This window comes from Dermacentor silvarum, chromosome 9, assembly GCF_013339745.2.
Source record: "Dermacentor silvarum isolate Dsil-2018 chromosome 9, BIME_Dsil_1.4, whole genome shotgun sequence".
NCBI lineage: Eukaryota > Metazoa > Arthropoda > Arachnida > Ixodida > Ixodidae > Dermacentor > Dermacentor silvarum.
The window spans coordinates 147,329,306-147,343,128 of record NC_051162.1 but is presented as its reverse complement, the minus strand read 5'-3'; the positions used below and the strand labels follow the sequence as shown (position 1 = coordinate 147,343,128).

General features: G+C 51.0%; 1 protein-coding gene across 11 annotated transcripts in view; it reads left to right on the top strand.

Moving 5' to 3' along the window:
• The window catches only part of LOC119464516 (CUGBP Elav-like family member 2), a 521,231-nt gene that overhangs the window by 299,191 nt on the left and 208,217 nt on the right, over positions 1–13,823 (top strand). The gene's annotated exons all lie outside the window — the stretch shown is intronic.

The following is a 13,823-nucleotide window of genomic DNA, read 5'->3' as shown; positions in this document are numbered from 1 at the left end:
CGCACGCACTCGCTAACGCACATGCCAACTCCCTTTGTCTCGAACACACGCACTGTTGCTGACAAACATGCTCATTCGCTCACGCAACGTTATCTCGCACGCATACAGTAATTCGCACGTACATAGCACTCTTTCTCACCCACACACATACGACACACATACGCACACAGTCTCTCTCACACACTCATTCATTTTCTCGCATAACACACGCACACATCTGCTGACTCAAACATGCGCCCTCTTTCACGCTCACTCGCTCGCTCACTCGCTCGCTCACTCACTCACTCACTCACTCACTCACTGACACACGCACTCACTCACTCACTCACTCACTGACACACGCACTCACTCACTCACTCACTGACACACGCACTGACACACTCACTCACGCACTGACACACGCACTGACACACTCACTCACTCACTGACACACTCACTCACTCACTCACTCACTCACTGACACCTCACTCACTCACTCACTCACTCACTCACTCACTCACTCACTCACTCACTCACTCACTCACTCACTCACTGACACACACACTCACACACGCACTCACTCCAACTCATGCACGCACACCGAATACTACAAAGAATTATTACTTCTGGAGTGCAGGACACAGCTGCAAATTGTAGGCATGATCAGACAGATGTGGGTAGCTAAAGGTAACCCAAACGCGAAATTCAGCGTCGATCTCGGGACGTAAGCTGTGTCTAAGGAGCATTGAAAGTATAGAGATGTCAACTTGAGAGAAGTGGCGACTAGGAAACGTGAGCCATTTGCGGTTCACCCATGGCCGGTCGGTTGCGCGGAAGCTCGAAATTATACTCGCCGTCGCCGCTGTGTGCGCTCCGTTTCTCATTGCCGGCATGTTTACTTTATCCCGCGGTGTTCAATCTCCACCCAATCGTCCATGGTAGGTGGGGGGAGGGATCTGGACCCGCCGTGTTTGTGGTGCGGCGCGCGCACTCTTGTTTTCCCCGCGTTCTTCCCCCGTGTGCCCTGGACGCTGTCGCTTCTCGGACGGGAACCGCGGCTGTGTGTGTTTGTAAACAGAGGCTAGCCTTTTCCTCCGCCCTCGAGCTCTTCGCTTGTTTACTTTCAATTTCCGCCGGGCTGTCCTTTTCTTGCCCTTCCGGCAACGTCCTCGCGAGCACCGAGGCGTGTTTACTTGTTTGCGGCTGCTGTCGCATCGCTGCCATAGTTTCAGCTAGGCCCGTCCTTTCTCTCTCTCTCTCTCTCTCTCTCTCTCTCTCTTTGCTTTACGGTCTACGAATGAAAGTTCTGAGCCCTGCTTAGGACCAAAGCAGTCTTTCTTGGAATCTGCGCTAACTCGGCGTACTTGTTAGAACAGCTGGCTTCTAATGTAACCTTTCTTCCACATTTTTCTGCACTTAATTAAATTACACAGACTTAGAGGGGTGTTTGATTATAACTATTTCCTCCTGTTTCATTGTATTTCTTTTATTATCATTACTACGACCTTTGGTCACGTTTCCCGCCCCTTTGCTTTTTAAATGCCCCATATCTTGCTTTGCCACAAACTCCTGCAGATTACGATGTGATTGCACAGTACAACGCACTCATTCCCTTTTTCATCATTTTTTTTTCTCTTGAGTGGCTGTTCGGATGAGTAGTTAACTTAAATTAGTGCCCCCTTGTTCCGCCAGCTTTTTATTCCCGCGTTATAGCGCCAAGCCTGTTGTTTATGCGCAGGTTGTCCCGAGAACTTCGTTATTGCTCTCGCTCAGGAGAGACAGCTGGTTTATTTTCTCGCATCTTAAGTTATTCGGCCCGTCGTGAATAGCTCAAGGACGGTGCGGATGTCCCAGCAGCGGCAGGACTCGTATTTGTGATCTCTCGCATGGAAGTTATATAGGTTACCGCCAGGAACCTTGGCACCATAGTTTCGTTTTCTGTATTTTTTTTATTGAGGGCATCATTTTATTTTTCTTTAGAGAAAAAGTTTATTCGTGACGTATATCGTGAACCTGTTGCCTTACGTGTTTCTCTCTTTATCTTCGTCGAAGTTTTCGATCCACATGCTCTTTTTTGATTTTTTTTTAGGTGTCTTTATCTTCGTCGAAGTTTTCGATCCACATGCTCTTTTTTGATTTTTTTTTTTTAGGTGTCTGAGCTTATTTGCTCCGGGTTCCCTTATCTATGCGCCAGAGTTCGCGTTCACTGAAGACGTAATGCGCGCACCGAGGGTGCCGACTTCGGCCGCAATCGAAACCTCGCGAAGAATTGCTCTGTGCATGTGCGTGTGTGTCTGGCCGTACGAGGCAAGCTTTCGTATGCGCGCCGCGTTCGGATGCATCGGGGCGTCCGCTCCTCCTTCCATCGCCGCCCCATCCGTTCCGCCGCCTCGCGCGAAAATTATCGCCGGTCGCGGAACGAAATTAACGACGGCGGCGCGAGCATCCCCGAACTTTGCGCGCAATGTGCGCGATTTGCCTGAACGACTCTCCTAGCTCGGGAGACTTTGGAGGAGGATGCGGAGGAGGAGAGATAAGAAGTGTGGGAGGGCTGTTCTGGGATTTGTATGTCCGGGAGACGGGAGTTCGGAGAATGGGGAGAATTGGGGAACGGGTGGTGGTGAGAAGGAAGGTTGAGATTAAAGGTTTGCGTATACACGACTGGAGATTCGCGAGCTCTGCGCGCTTGCCAGCCGGGGCAACGTCCGCTGCCGCCGCTCGGCGTGTAAACGCCTGCGTTCTCCCACTTTCCCCGCGAATTGCATCCTGGCGCACCGGGCGTCTCGGCTTCGCGTGTTCCCCAACACCCGCTGCCTTCTTCGCAGTTCGTTTCCCCAATTCCTCTCCCCTCATTCCCCATTCTCCCCTTTTCGGTCGCGCTTCGCTTCCCAAAGCCTGCAGTGGCACGCGTCGCTATGTGGCGGTGACGTGCGCGCAGTTCGTACCAAATCCGTACAGTGCAGTTAGAGACAAAGGAAGGATAGGCAAATAAGTCGACAGGGAGCGTCCGGTTTGTTACCCAACACTGCAGGTAAGGAAAAGAGGGAATGGAACGAGGGAGAGAGGGCAGTGCTGCTGAAGGTGTGGATTGCGTGTCATCCAGTCGGAAACTGTACCCAACAATATAACTCGCCCACTTTCCCGATGTGCGCTGCTGGTTCGTCTTTCATGCTTCCGTCCAGGTGACGTCACGCACGGGAGAATTAACTGCGGTCAGCAGTCGAGTCGATTTTCGGGTTCCCGTTCCTGATTAGGTAACCCGATCCGCAGCTTTCTCTCTAACACCGTGCGAATGAGGTGATACGCGCGGTAAACTCCCGGTGGCATCGAGAGAGCGAATACCCCTACTCTGAGCAACGGAGCAGTTGCACAAACATGGCGGAAACACGAGGTAGTGCGTGATATTCGACACGACGTAGGCGCCTATATATATACCGTGTGCCTCTCGCTTACCACTTGTTTGGGCTGCTGGCGCGTTTTTTTTATTACGTTGAGTTCTTGCGGTGCACTTCAGACCGACTCGTCGGTCCAGCGTTCGATGACATGACTGGGGGACGGAAACCCAGGGACGTTGTAATCTCAGCGGATGAATGATAATAAAAGAATCGTGCAAGCTACGATGTGAATTCCGATTAGGTTAACGTGGAACAGGTCTGAGTATTCTTCATGAAAAATGCCCAATGGTGCTATTAAAGGTTGCTTCACATTTAGGTAACCGTGTATCAGTCTGCCATGAGACATCATGATGTAGATGCATTCCAGTGTTGGCCCCTCCCCCCCCCCCATCCCCCCCCCCCCTTAAATTTAGTTTTGCAAGCTTTCTCAGTACATGTCCTTCATCGCCGAAGTAAATGTGCTGTTTTAGTGTATAGTCGTCGTGTTCTGCGACCGTGAAATGATTCTAAGCATTATCAAGCGCCAGCATATCATTACTATTTTTCTTTCTTGCCATTGTCAGACGTAGTTCTTGATTCGCAGTGAACTTCGGCCTTGAGTTGCGCTATTGCCGCGGGTGCGTATGTTTTTGAAATGGAATTAGCACTGCTGAGTGAGCTTGCATAATTTTATTCGACGGCTCTGCGGTTCGTATTTTCTTTTTTTTTTTTTTTTGTTCGCTCTCGCTTGCCTTTACTCACTTTATTCAGTAGCTGCATTTCTCACGCATAGCTCATGCGTGAGAAATTGCGCGAGAAGTGTTCCTCGTCGTTTCCAACGTGGTCTGAGCATCCATTGTGGACTGATAGGGTGGTAATTTTGGAAAAGTGACATTGCTGGAGGTGATAATTATCTCGGGAAATGTTTCTTTTAATTATTATTATTATTGTCGAGCCTTTCATGTTCTATTGCGTTCGTACTCGCAGAAGCCGCGTCGTTCGTTTTAATTCCAGTGATATGACTTCCTCTTGTCGGCGCTATTCCGGTTCGCAGCTCCGATCGTTGAGGTATCCCGCGCTGTGTGACGTATTTTGTTATAGGAATTAGATAAACATGGGCAACGTGTCTGAGAAAGTCTGGTCAGCGTATCGATAGGCGTATCTATCTTTGTCAAAGGCCCTTAACAAAGATAGATCCACCTATCGTCACGTTGACCAGACTTTATGAGGCACGTTATCGCTCTTAATGGAACTTTCTATACAACAGTGTGCTACTCCATCTGTCGGCCCCCTTCTTGAAAGTGTAGCAGTCACGTCATAATGCTCTCTCATTCACGCGCCCTCTGGCGGGCTCTGCCGCGCTTTGCAGCAGTGGTGTGGCGTGCCTTTTAAACCTCGCTCGTCCAGCGCGTGGGGGTCGTTATCCCTTAAGGAAAAAGGATGCGGATCGAGTGGATCCACCGTATACTCTCTGAAAAAAAAAAAAAAGCCAGTGGAGGAGGGGGAGCGGGGCATCAAGGGATGTAGGCTTAAGGGGTTTTGATTTGCAACCAGTTGGAAGGAATACTTTAGGTGCCTGCCGGCGGCGTTCGGCGCGCAGCCCGGCGGCCTAGCTGTCGCGGCGCGGGCGTCCGTTCTCGCGTGAAACGAGATTGGACGTGATATGCGGCGTTCCGCTATGCGGGGTATGCGGACGCCCGCGGGTCGAGGGACAAGAGTATTATTACAGCCGACTGCGTGACCCAGCCTGCTGCAGGAAAGTCTCCATGCGCGCCGCGTTACTTGGTCCAGCATTCGCTGGCTGGCGTGAAAGGGCTCGAAATGCCCTTCCGCGCGAGCCGTGGCGCCGATCGTGCTTTGAGCGCGGCTTGGCGCGCGCTAATACAGGCATGCGATGCGCGCCAAGAAGGCATGTGAAGTATTTCGTGGCCCGCCGGCCGGTTTATCGCGAAAGGTCATTGGGGGGAAAACCCGTTCGGTTGTCGGGCCTGTGCCAATCATGTTCAGGCCAGTGGGTACACTCTCCACCTGTCGAGGTATTTGATTCTTTGTTTGTTTGTTTGTTTGTTTGTTTGTTTGTTTGTTTGTTTGTTTGTTTCACGCAACAGTTTGTCGCTGTGTTGTACGTGGCTTTGAAGCGACGGTCGCAACCGTGTTGATTTGTGTACCGAGTCTTCTCGAATGATAACGGCGCAACACGGGCTGCCGTTCTCGCTGTGGTTTCCTTATTCCGTATATATACGACTCCATGATCATCCCGAAACGCTAATATTGGGCGAATTCAGATATACAACGCAGCGCTGTTCGGGAGGTTCTGTCGATTTCGTTTGCGTCGCGGCAGACGCGCTGTTTAATCAGTAGTACTATTATTATAATAAACTATTCTTCTTTTTTATTGTTTTTTTCTTTTTTTAATGAATCGGGCAAGCGCTGCGACTACTGCTGGGCCGCCAACTCGCGGCCGTCAGCTACGTTGAAGTCGTTTTCCGCTTATTGATTTATTTTGGACGGCATCATGATCGGCGCGGCCAACTTGCTCACACACTGGATACTGTGCAAGTGAAATGGTGATCGTTTTCACGTTCTTGGCTACGAAACAGAGCCCGTTCTGATGTAGGTTTAACTTCGCACATCTCGAGACTGAAACCCGGAATCGTCGCCCTCGGCAGGCGACTTTCCGCGAACGCCGGGCCGTTCGGCGCCGCGTGCGTCGCTGCACAACACGCTCTCTCCGGATGCGCGTGCATGTGTGCGTGTTGTCCTAAAAGAAGAAGAAAAAAAATGTGGTCGGCGCAGCAGACTGCCTCGGTCCGGCGGGGGCCATCGATTTTCCCTCGAGAATCGCTCGGCTGGAGGAAGAGAGGGGGACGACCTCGGAGGGAGTAAAGCGGGCATCGTGCGTTCTTGGCGCAGGATGCTGCGCCAGACGCCGACGACGAAGCGGCGAGGCTATAAGGTGGCGGGGTTGGCGTTGTGCGCTGCGTGGTTGCCGCGGGAAAAAAAAATGGGGAGAGGAATTCGCCGGTGCCGGATTTGGGGGAAGGCGGGATTGTGGCCCGTCGCGTTTCCCTTCCGGAGGTAGCGGTCACCTATACGATAGGCGCTGAGTCGGCAGGGAACCGTAAAACGCGGCGCTGGCGACTTCCTTCGCGTGAACCTGAATGAGTCCGGTTGAGGCGGTTTCTACATGGGGTCGAAATCTGCAGTCTCCGGGGTCTCGGGGATTCGGCTAGTTTGGGCCGAAATTCACCCTCCGTGTTCGCGGCGAAGAGAGAGAGAGGGGGTGGAAGGAAATAAGGCAGGGAGGTCAACCAGACTTATTAGTCCAGTTTGCTACCCTGCACGTGGGGAGTGGGATGAGGGAGTGAAAGAGAGAAGACACGAGTCTTGATCGTACGTTCATGCTAGGTGCAGCATGTCTACAGTCGGACACTCAAGTCTATCGACTTCAGGTACTATATGGTCGCTTCGGCCGAAGTTAAGCTTCCGGGTTCGTGACAGGGGGGTTCGATTCGGCGGGTCGGTTTGAAATCCTACGTTTGTGCTCCTGTAGACGCTAGCCAACTAGGCATGATGCAGCTCAATGGTAGTCGCGGGCATGATCCCACTCAATGCGACTCGCACGGACTCGCATTGAGTCGCAGGAGGTTGGAGGGAGGTGAAGTGCTAGTATTCGTGTGGCGTGGTATAGTGCTTGCTTTTCTGTTTTGCGCGTCAGTACGGGCGTGACCTGACTACTCGTTCTGTCTTGATCCGGAGTGTCGAGAGCCTATGTCCCTTCGCATGCAACGGGCGGCCCACACATGAAGTTGAAATTCAGGCTAACAGTGTGTTACCCAGGTTGAGGCTATTACTGTTGGGTTGTGTGGTCGCCGCCAGGAATGCTTTCGGTGTATCAGTAAGACTGCACGAAACATTGCGAGTCTTGCAGTGCGTTCTACTGCAATAGCTATTCCTGTCACTCGGTCCTTCGGGCTCTGGAGAAGAAGAAAAAAAAGAAAACGGTGCGATTCTCGCCTTGGAGCAAGAAAAAAAAAAGTTAAAACGAGTCTCTCGCGACATTCGGCGGATGTGTCATACCACGGCACGCAGGGCACGCTGCCCTGCAAACCCACTCGGCTTTTCGCGGCTCGACGCACCGCCGGATGGAGTTGGTCTCTTTCGTTTCTCATTTTGGGTGTCCGAAACCGCGCGGATAGATAGAGCCGCGGAGGTCGTAAAAATGAAATGTGAAGTGTGGAATGGCGGGGGAGAGAGAGAGCCTGTTTTTTTCACGGGCGGCAGTGGGAATTGAGGTCTCGCGCGGCACCCCACTTTCTCCTTCGGCCTTGGCCCCAGGAATGATGAAACGTATAAAGAACTCCCAAGGAGGAACGTTGTTATAACGTTTCGGAGCTGACCGCGTCGGAGGACTCGTGTTCGATGGATTTTCCAGTGCGGAAAATGCAGTCGCATTGCGCTACACTATAGCTGGAGGCGTGTGTCAAAGTTGTTTCCTTTCGGTTGATTATTTTACTATGCGTATATCGACTGATTACCGGTGGACCATTAGAGTTACAGAATGGGTACCAAGAGAAGGGAAGCAGCAGTCTAGGACGGCAGAGAACTACGTGGGGTGCTGAAGTTATGAAATTTGCCGGCGCAAGTTGGAATCAGCTAGCGCAAGGACAGGGGTAATTGGAGATCGCAGGGCGAGGCCTGTCGTCCTGCAGTAGGACATAAATATAGGCTGATGATGATACCTACTGAATGTTTGCTCACATGCAGGTCAACCTTCGTATAAGGAATCGGGACACGACCAGCTTTTCAAATCGCTCGTTCATCCGCAGTGTTGTGCTCGGAAGGACGGTGACTAGAAATAAATAGGGAGGTGAAACGTACAGTGGACCGCAAAAGTTGACGGGACACGTGATTGGCGACAAGGCTGTTCCGGTGAAGCCTCGGCGCTTGTAGCCCGTAATTCAACGTTACTAAAGTAGAAACGCCACGCTTTGACTGAGCCGGAGTTCAGCATTCACATTTGTCGGGGTACCCGCGTCCCGTGAACTTTTGTTGCCGTCTGTACACTCTCAGTACACTTTGCGGCGGTGCAACACTTCGCAGTTTTCGCGCTTTCACTCTTTAAGTTGGAGTACACTCCCCTGCTACTGAAGGGCGAGCCCACCTGGGTATACTCCATTTTTTAAGTCCACGCGCGAGTGAACGTCCTTAGTGGAAGAGTTAAAGTGCTCCACGGGGTTCGTCCGAGGGCTCTATAGGGAAAGGATTGACATGCGACCGAAACAATTACGCCCGCAATGGGTATCTACATGTGCTCCTCCTCCCCAACCCATCCGTTTAACTCTTACGCACTAAGATCTAAGACGCTCGACCGCCGACCTTTTGCTTCACTGCTGCAATGTTCACTCGCTTTCGATAAGGTCGCTTCTCTGCTTCGCTCGGTGTGGTGAGCTCCCTCTCTGCACCGCCGCGCCGCCTGTTGGTCAGGGAGTGATTCCAGCGGCACTCTCTCCCCGTTTTTTTTTTTTTTCGTTCCCCTTACCTCCCTAGTGTCGGGGATTGCATGGACATTTCCTCCCCTTTACGCCTTTTTTGCTTCCCCCCCCCCCTCCCTCCTCGGGCTTCGTGCTTTTGTTCGCACGAGCGTAAGGGCGATCTGATTTTGCCTCCCATTATTTCTTTCTTTGCTTTTTCTCTCCACTCGTTTCATCTACTGAGCCTACGACGGTACAAGCGTGTTTTGTATCGGTGTGTGCGCGCGCATTCTGCTGTAGTTGGCGTCCTCGTCGCAATTTCTGTCCCCTGGAGCGTGCGCTGCGTCGAAGGGGCAACAAACCTCGTTCCCCTCCGCCGCTCTTTCATCCACTTCGGTCAGGGTTCCTGTACTTGCCTGGAGCTTTTTTTATTTTACGTGATGCGCTTTCTCCTCGCCTTCTTTTTTTCTCTTCTCTCTCCACAGTTTTCTGGTTCGTCGTTTATCGATTAACCTTTTATCTCTGTTCGTCACGTTTATTTCATTTTTTCCGGCTCTTTGTATGTCATTGTGCGCGGGGTCGCTACCGCCATCCCCCCCCCTCTCCCTCGCTCTTTTTTTTCGCTCTCTCCTATTTGTCTCTGTTGCCGCCGTGGTGTGTCGAGCGCGATCGAGCCATTTATTCTCATTTCCATCTGTTGTACCTTCTTTCTACTTCCTTCTTTCCCCTTTCTCCCTTTCGCGTTGCGTCGTCCTGTCCCAGCCATTTTGTCCCCTTTCTTTTTCCCCCTCTATCGTTCTCCCCATTTTTACGTTCTAACGTAGTCGCCTGGCCTGCTTGTCCCGAGGAGCGTAGAGTTTGCTTTCACGGTGATTTCGCGTTGCGTCGTCCGTCCACTCTCTGTGCAATCACTCTCTCTCTTTTTCCCGGTCTCTCCATGCCGTTGAGAGAGTGTTTTACGGCGTTTCGTTCCGCCTGGAGCAACACAGGGACAGAAGAGTAGTCCTTGTCGGAACGACGGGAGAAGTGCCTTGCTTGCGCAAGGTCGTTTACCTCCTCACGGCTGAAGTGAATTGCGTCGATGCATTTCCTTCTTTCTTTTTCAAAGTCTTTTTTTTTTCTACCTTCAGACTTTTAGTGTACTTCAATTGCCGCGTGTTGGTCTGTTGTAGCGAGACTGGTAGTGTAAGCTGCCGCTGATAAGGAAAAATGTAAACAAAATAAAACAAGTTACGTTCATTACGGCTTTCATTTGGAATGGGCCCTTTTCGTTTCTACGAGGGCCGACCTGGACGTGTGCGTCCGCGGTATATGCTACGTACGGAAAGGTCAATGGTGAAGGTTATCTTTACACCTGGAAGTAATAAAAGCAAAAGCAGGCGCAATGGCATTCGGTTAGCTAATGGATCTTTTGCGAAATCGTCACTATACTCGTATCCTGTAACTTCACTTGCGCTACTCCGTCGCCATGTAGTAGGGGATTGCGTTAGAATGATCAAGTTCTACGTTGAACTGTTAAAACTAACGATACAGCGAGGGGGGGGGGGTGTGATTAACTCGCGAAAAATTCAGGCAGAAGAGGGGAGGCGGAGGTAATAACGGTATCGCGATTTGGTTCCGCATTGAAGACAAAGTTAAGCTGTATTATCTAAATTTGGCTTTGCCGGTAGCTCAGTGGTCAATCTTACCGTGAGAGGAGGCTTTGGAAATCCTGAAAAGGCAGGATAAAGCAAATACGGATGGCGAAGATGCCATGGATATTGCCCACGTCTGATCGGGTCTAGCTAAGTGTTCAGTCGGTAAGAAAAGACTATGCTGCTTTTTTTAAAGGAAGCAAAGGCCCAGTATAGCAAGTATTCAGCAATTCTTATGCGTCAAAACGTCTCAAATACGAGAAAGTTCTCATTGAAATCCAATTAGGGTGCAGGTGGTTGCAGTTTTATTGGAATTTCGGCTATGCGGCTTGTACTTTCGATCTTCTAATTCTTTGTTTAAACGTGTTACTTCACGTTGAAGTGTCGTATCAGCATGCGTGGAACATTCAAAGTATGGAGCCTTGATATTTATGGCGTTGAGCAATCAAGGTAGCGCGAGAGCTTGTAGAGACAGGAGCCAGTCAACCAATAGCAAACCAGTGTGGACGGCTTCTTGTTAAATTCCTGGCTAGTTAGTCGCCTGCAATTCGAACTGCGCTTTTTCTCATCTCACGTGGGCGAAAGATCTGTGTTAGACTGAAAAGAACGCGGTCGCGCTCTGCAGCCTGAAATCTTGCATATTGGGTAAATTCTTTCGATGCACAGCCCGCACCTCCCTCTCTCTCCACCGCTATGCGTGAAACTGGGGAAATGGGGCATATAGTGCCCGACTACGTTTTCCCCATTTTCCCCTGAACTGTTCAGCCGCCGCTCCCTTCTTTCCCAAAATTTCTCCGTGGGACGGTTTTCTCCTTTTTCCCATTTCCCCCAAACTGTTTCCCCCGCCGCTCCGTTCGTTCCCAGTTCTTTTTGCCCTTTGGACGGTGTTACCCATTGTCGTTTGTCTAGCTTCCCCGCGGCCGAAAATGGGGATGCGGCGACGTCCCCACCACACGGGCGTACGGGTCTCTCCCCAAGCGGAAACGACCCGGAAGCAACTTCCGGTTCCCGTTTTTCGCGCGCTCCGCTAACGGGCGCCCCTTTGCTCCTGCCCAGCCCATGCCCAGTCCACTTGTGTTCCGCCTTCTCTTTGCTTATTTCGCTTGACTATTATACTCTTGTTGGTAGGGGGCTCTACTCGACTATCAACTTGCGTTCTGGAGCTTGTTGAATGGGCCGTGCAGGTACAGTGTGTAATAGGGCGTCGAGGATTTCTGAAATCGGCGCTGCGTGCGCCGAAAGTCGACTTGAATCCGCGGGGAGCCAGTCTTGCGGACCGCGATGTAGCGTTTCCGGCAATATGTTAGGTTGGCGATCTGTAACGTCGTTTCTTGTCCCACCTGCAGGAGGGCACGGAGGGTTTACTTCCGTTTCAAGCGTGGATTTATAAAGCGCCTGCGTAGCGCCTGCATTAGACGAGAAGCGTTCTTTACTCCACATGTGTACTGCCCACTGTTAAGGGGAGCGGCCAGTTAGTATTACCAGTGATTACAGCAGCCGTGACACGAAGGCATGCCGACGATTCTTTCGTGCATAATGAATGTTGGCCTCACGCTTCTCATCAGCAGCCTTTTCGAGATAAGATAGTAGGATCTGCTTCCGTCGCCAGCACGGTTTCTTTCACTTTGAAGATCTTCCTGTTAGTTTGTGTTGTTAATTTCCTCTTTTTTATGTATGTCGTTCTGACAAATTTTCACGGCTCTGTTACCTTATACGCTGGTCATGACTTCAGCGGGCTGGAGTAAGGCAATTTCGCTGTAATCAGTCCATGGTGCATATTAATGAGCGGAATGTGTTTATCGAGCGTCTTCTCGCTTCTTCACTGCTGAGACGTGTCCGCTCGAAGCTTTCAGTGTGGCGACGGAACAACAGCGCGATAAAAAACTCTTGGTCATGTTCGCTCTTTCTTGTCCTGTTTATACCACTGAATTCGTACCAAAGAAGCTCAAGCTCAGGTGCCTATGCTTTCAGAAAATTTGGGCTGTCCTTTCGGTCGTTAATGTTAAGGCAAAAGCCTGAGAAGTCTGTTTCAGGGTCGCGTTGTGAGGAACAGAAAGTCACGTGATCCAAGGAGGCCAGAAGTGAAGCAAAGCATGTTCAGCCTTGTATAAGGGAGAATAATGATTAGCGAAGTTAATGATTGATTAGGGATTGAATTAGGGTGGATTAGGGTGCATTAAGGTTGATGAGGTTTAAGGTGCATTCGGGATGATCAAGGTGGATTAGGGTGCATTAAGGAGGATTAAAGTCGATCAAGGATGATTAGGGTGGTTAAGGAGGATGAATGTGGATAATTGTGAATTATAGTAGGCTTTTCAAGGCTTTGTCCTCGTGTTCGCGTTCCTTCGTTCAGTGGATTAATAATTTGTTTTTGCCATGGGACGCGATGTTCGCTGAAGAAGCTTTCTGAGTATTCGGCTATATTATAGTGGTCTTACATGGCGGCCTCATCAAACTATGCATTTTAGTATAAATGACAAAAAAGAGGAAACTTTCGGGAAGTACGTGTGAATGACTTCACCTTTGCTGTGTGCGATCATCATTCGCGTGATTTTCGACGCCATATAGCGCGCGCCCATATTTGTATGTGCCTTCGTCTGATTCTGATAAAAAAAAGCCTTACCGACTGCGCTGATGAAACTTCACCGACTGGATGCGATACGCGATCTCGTCGCGTTGATTGCCGCGGTAGCCGTTAGGTTCCGATACACCGCGAAGTACCGCCAACTCGGTTGCATCACCGACGACCGATTCCGCGTGAACGGGACGGCAACGTACCGCCTTCGCTTGGCCACTGCTACGCGTCGAGATTCGAGAGCGATGCCCCAGACACGCTGGTTTCGGAGCCGCGGTATAGATGCGATGCACAGTTCACGCGTTAGTTTACCTTAGCGATTTTTGGATCATTCAAGCCGACACCTAGGCTTGTTCCTAATCGTTCACCTTAGAAATAGTAGCAGGTGGAGAAGACGCGGGGGTCAGTTGTCCCCCTCTTGTCACTGCTTTGTCATGTTTTCAGATTTTGCAAGGAGACTTGCTAAAGCATAGTTGCAAGCAATTTGCAAGTACCAATCTCTGTTCGTGAGCGCAAATTGCGCCAGACCTAATGTCTTCCAAACTCACGACACGCTGACTCCCACATTCCTATGTAGTTTAGTTAGGGTGCGTGTGTTCTGTGCTCGCGTTGTGCCGCCCGCTCCGAACCAGCAGGCTGTGTAGGAAGCAGCGTCCGGCGGAGCCACTCCACGGTTTCCGTGTGTGTCCCGCGCAGCAGCGGCCTCTCGCGAGGTCGGCCGCGCTGCCGCCTGCAATCCAAGCTTCGCCGGGACCGGAGCCACCACCAGCACCAGCAGCCTCCACTT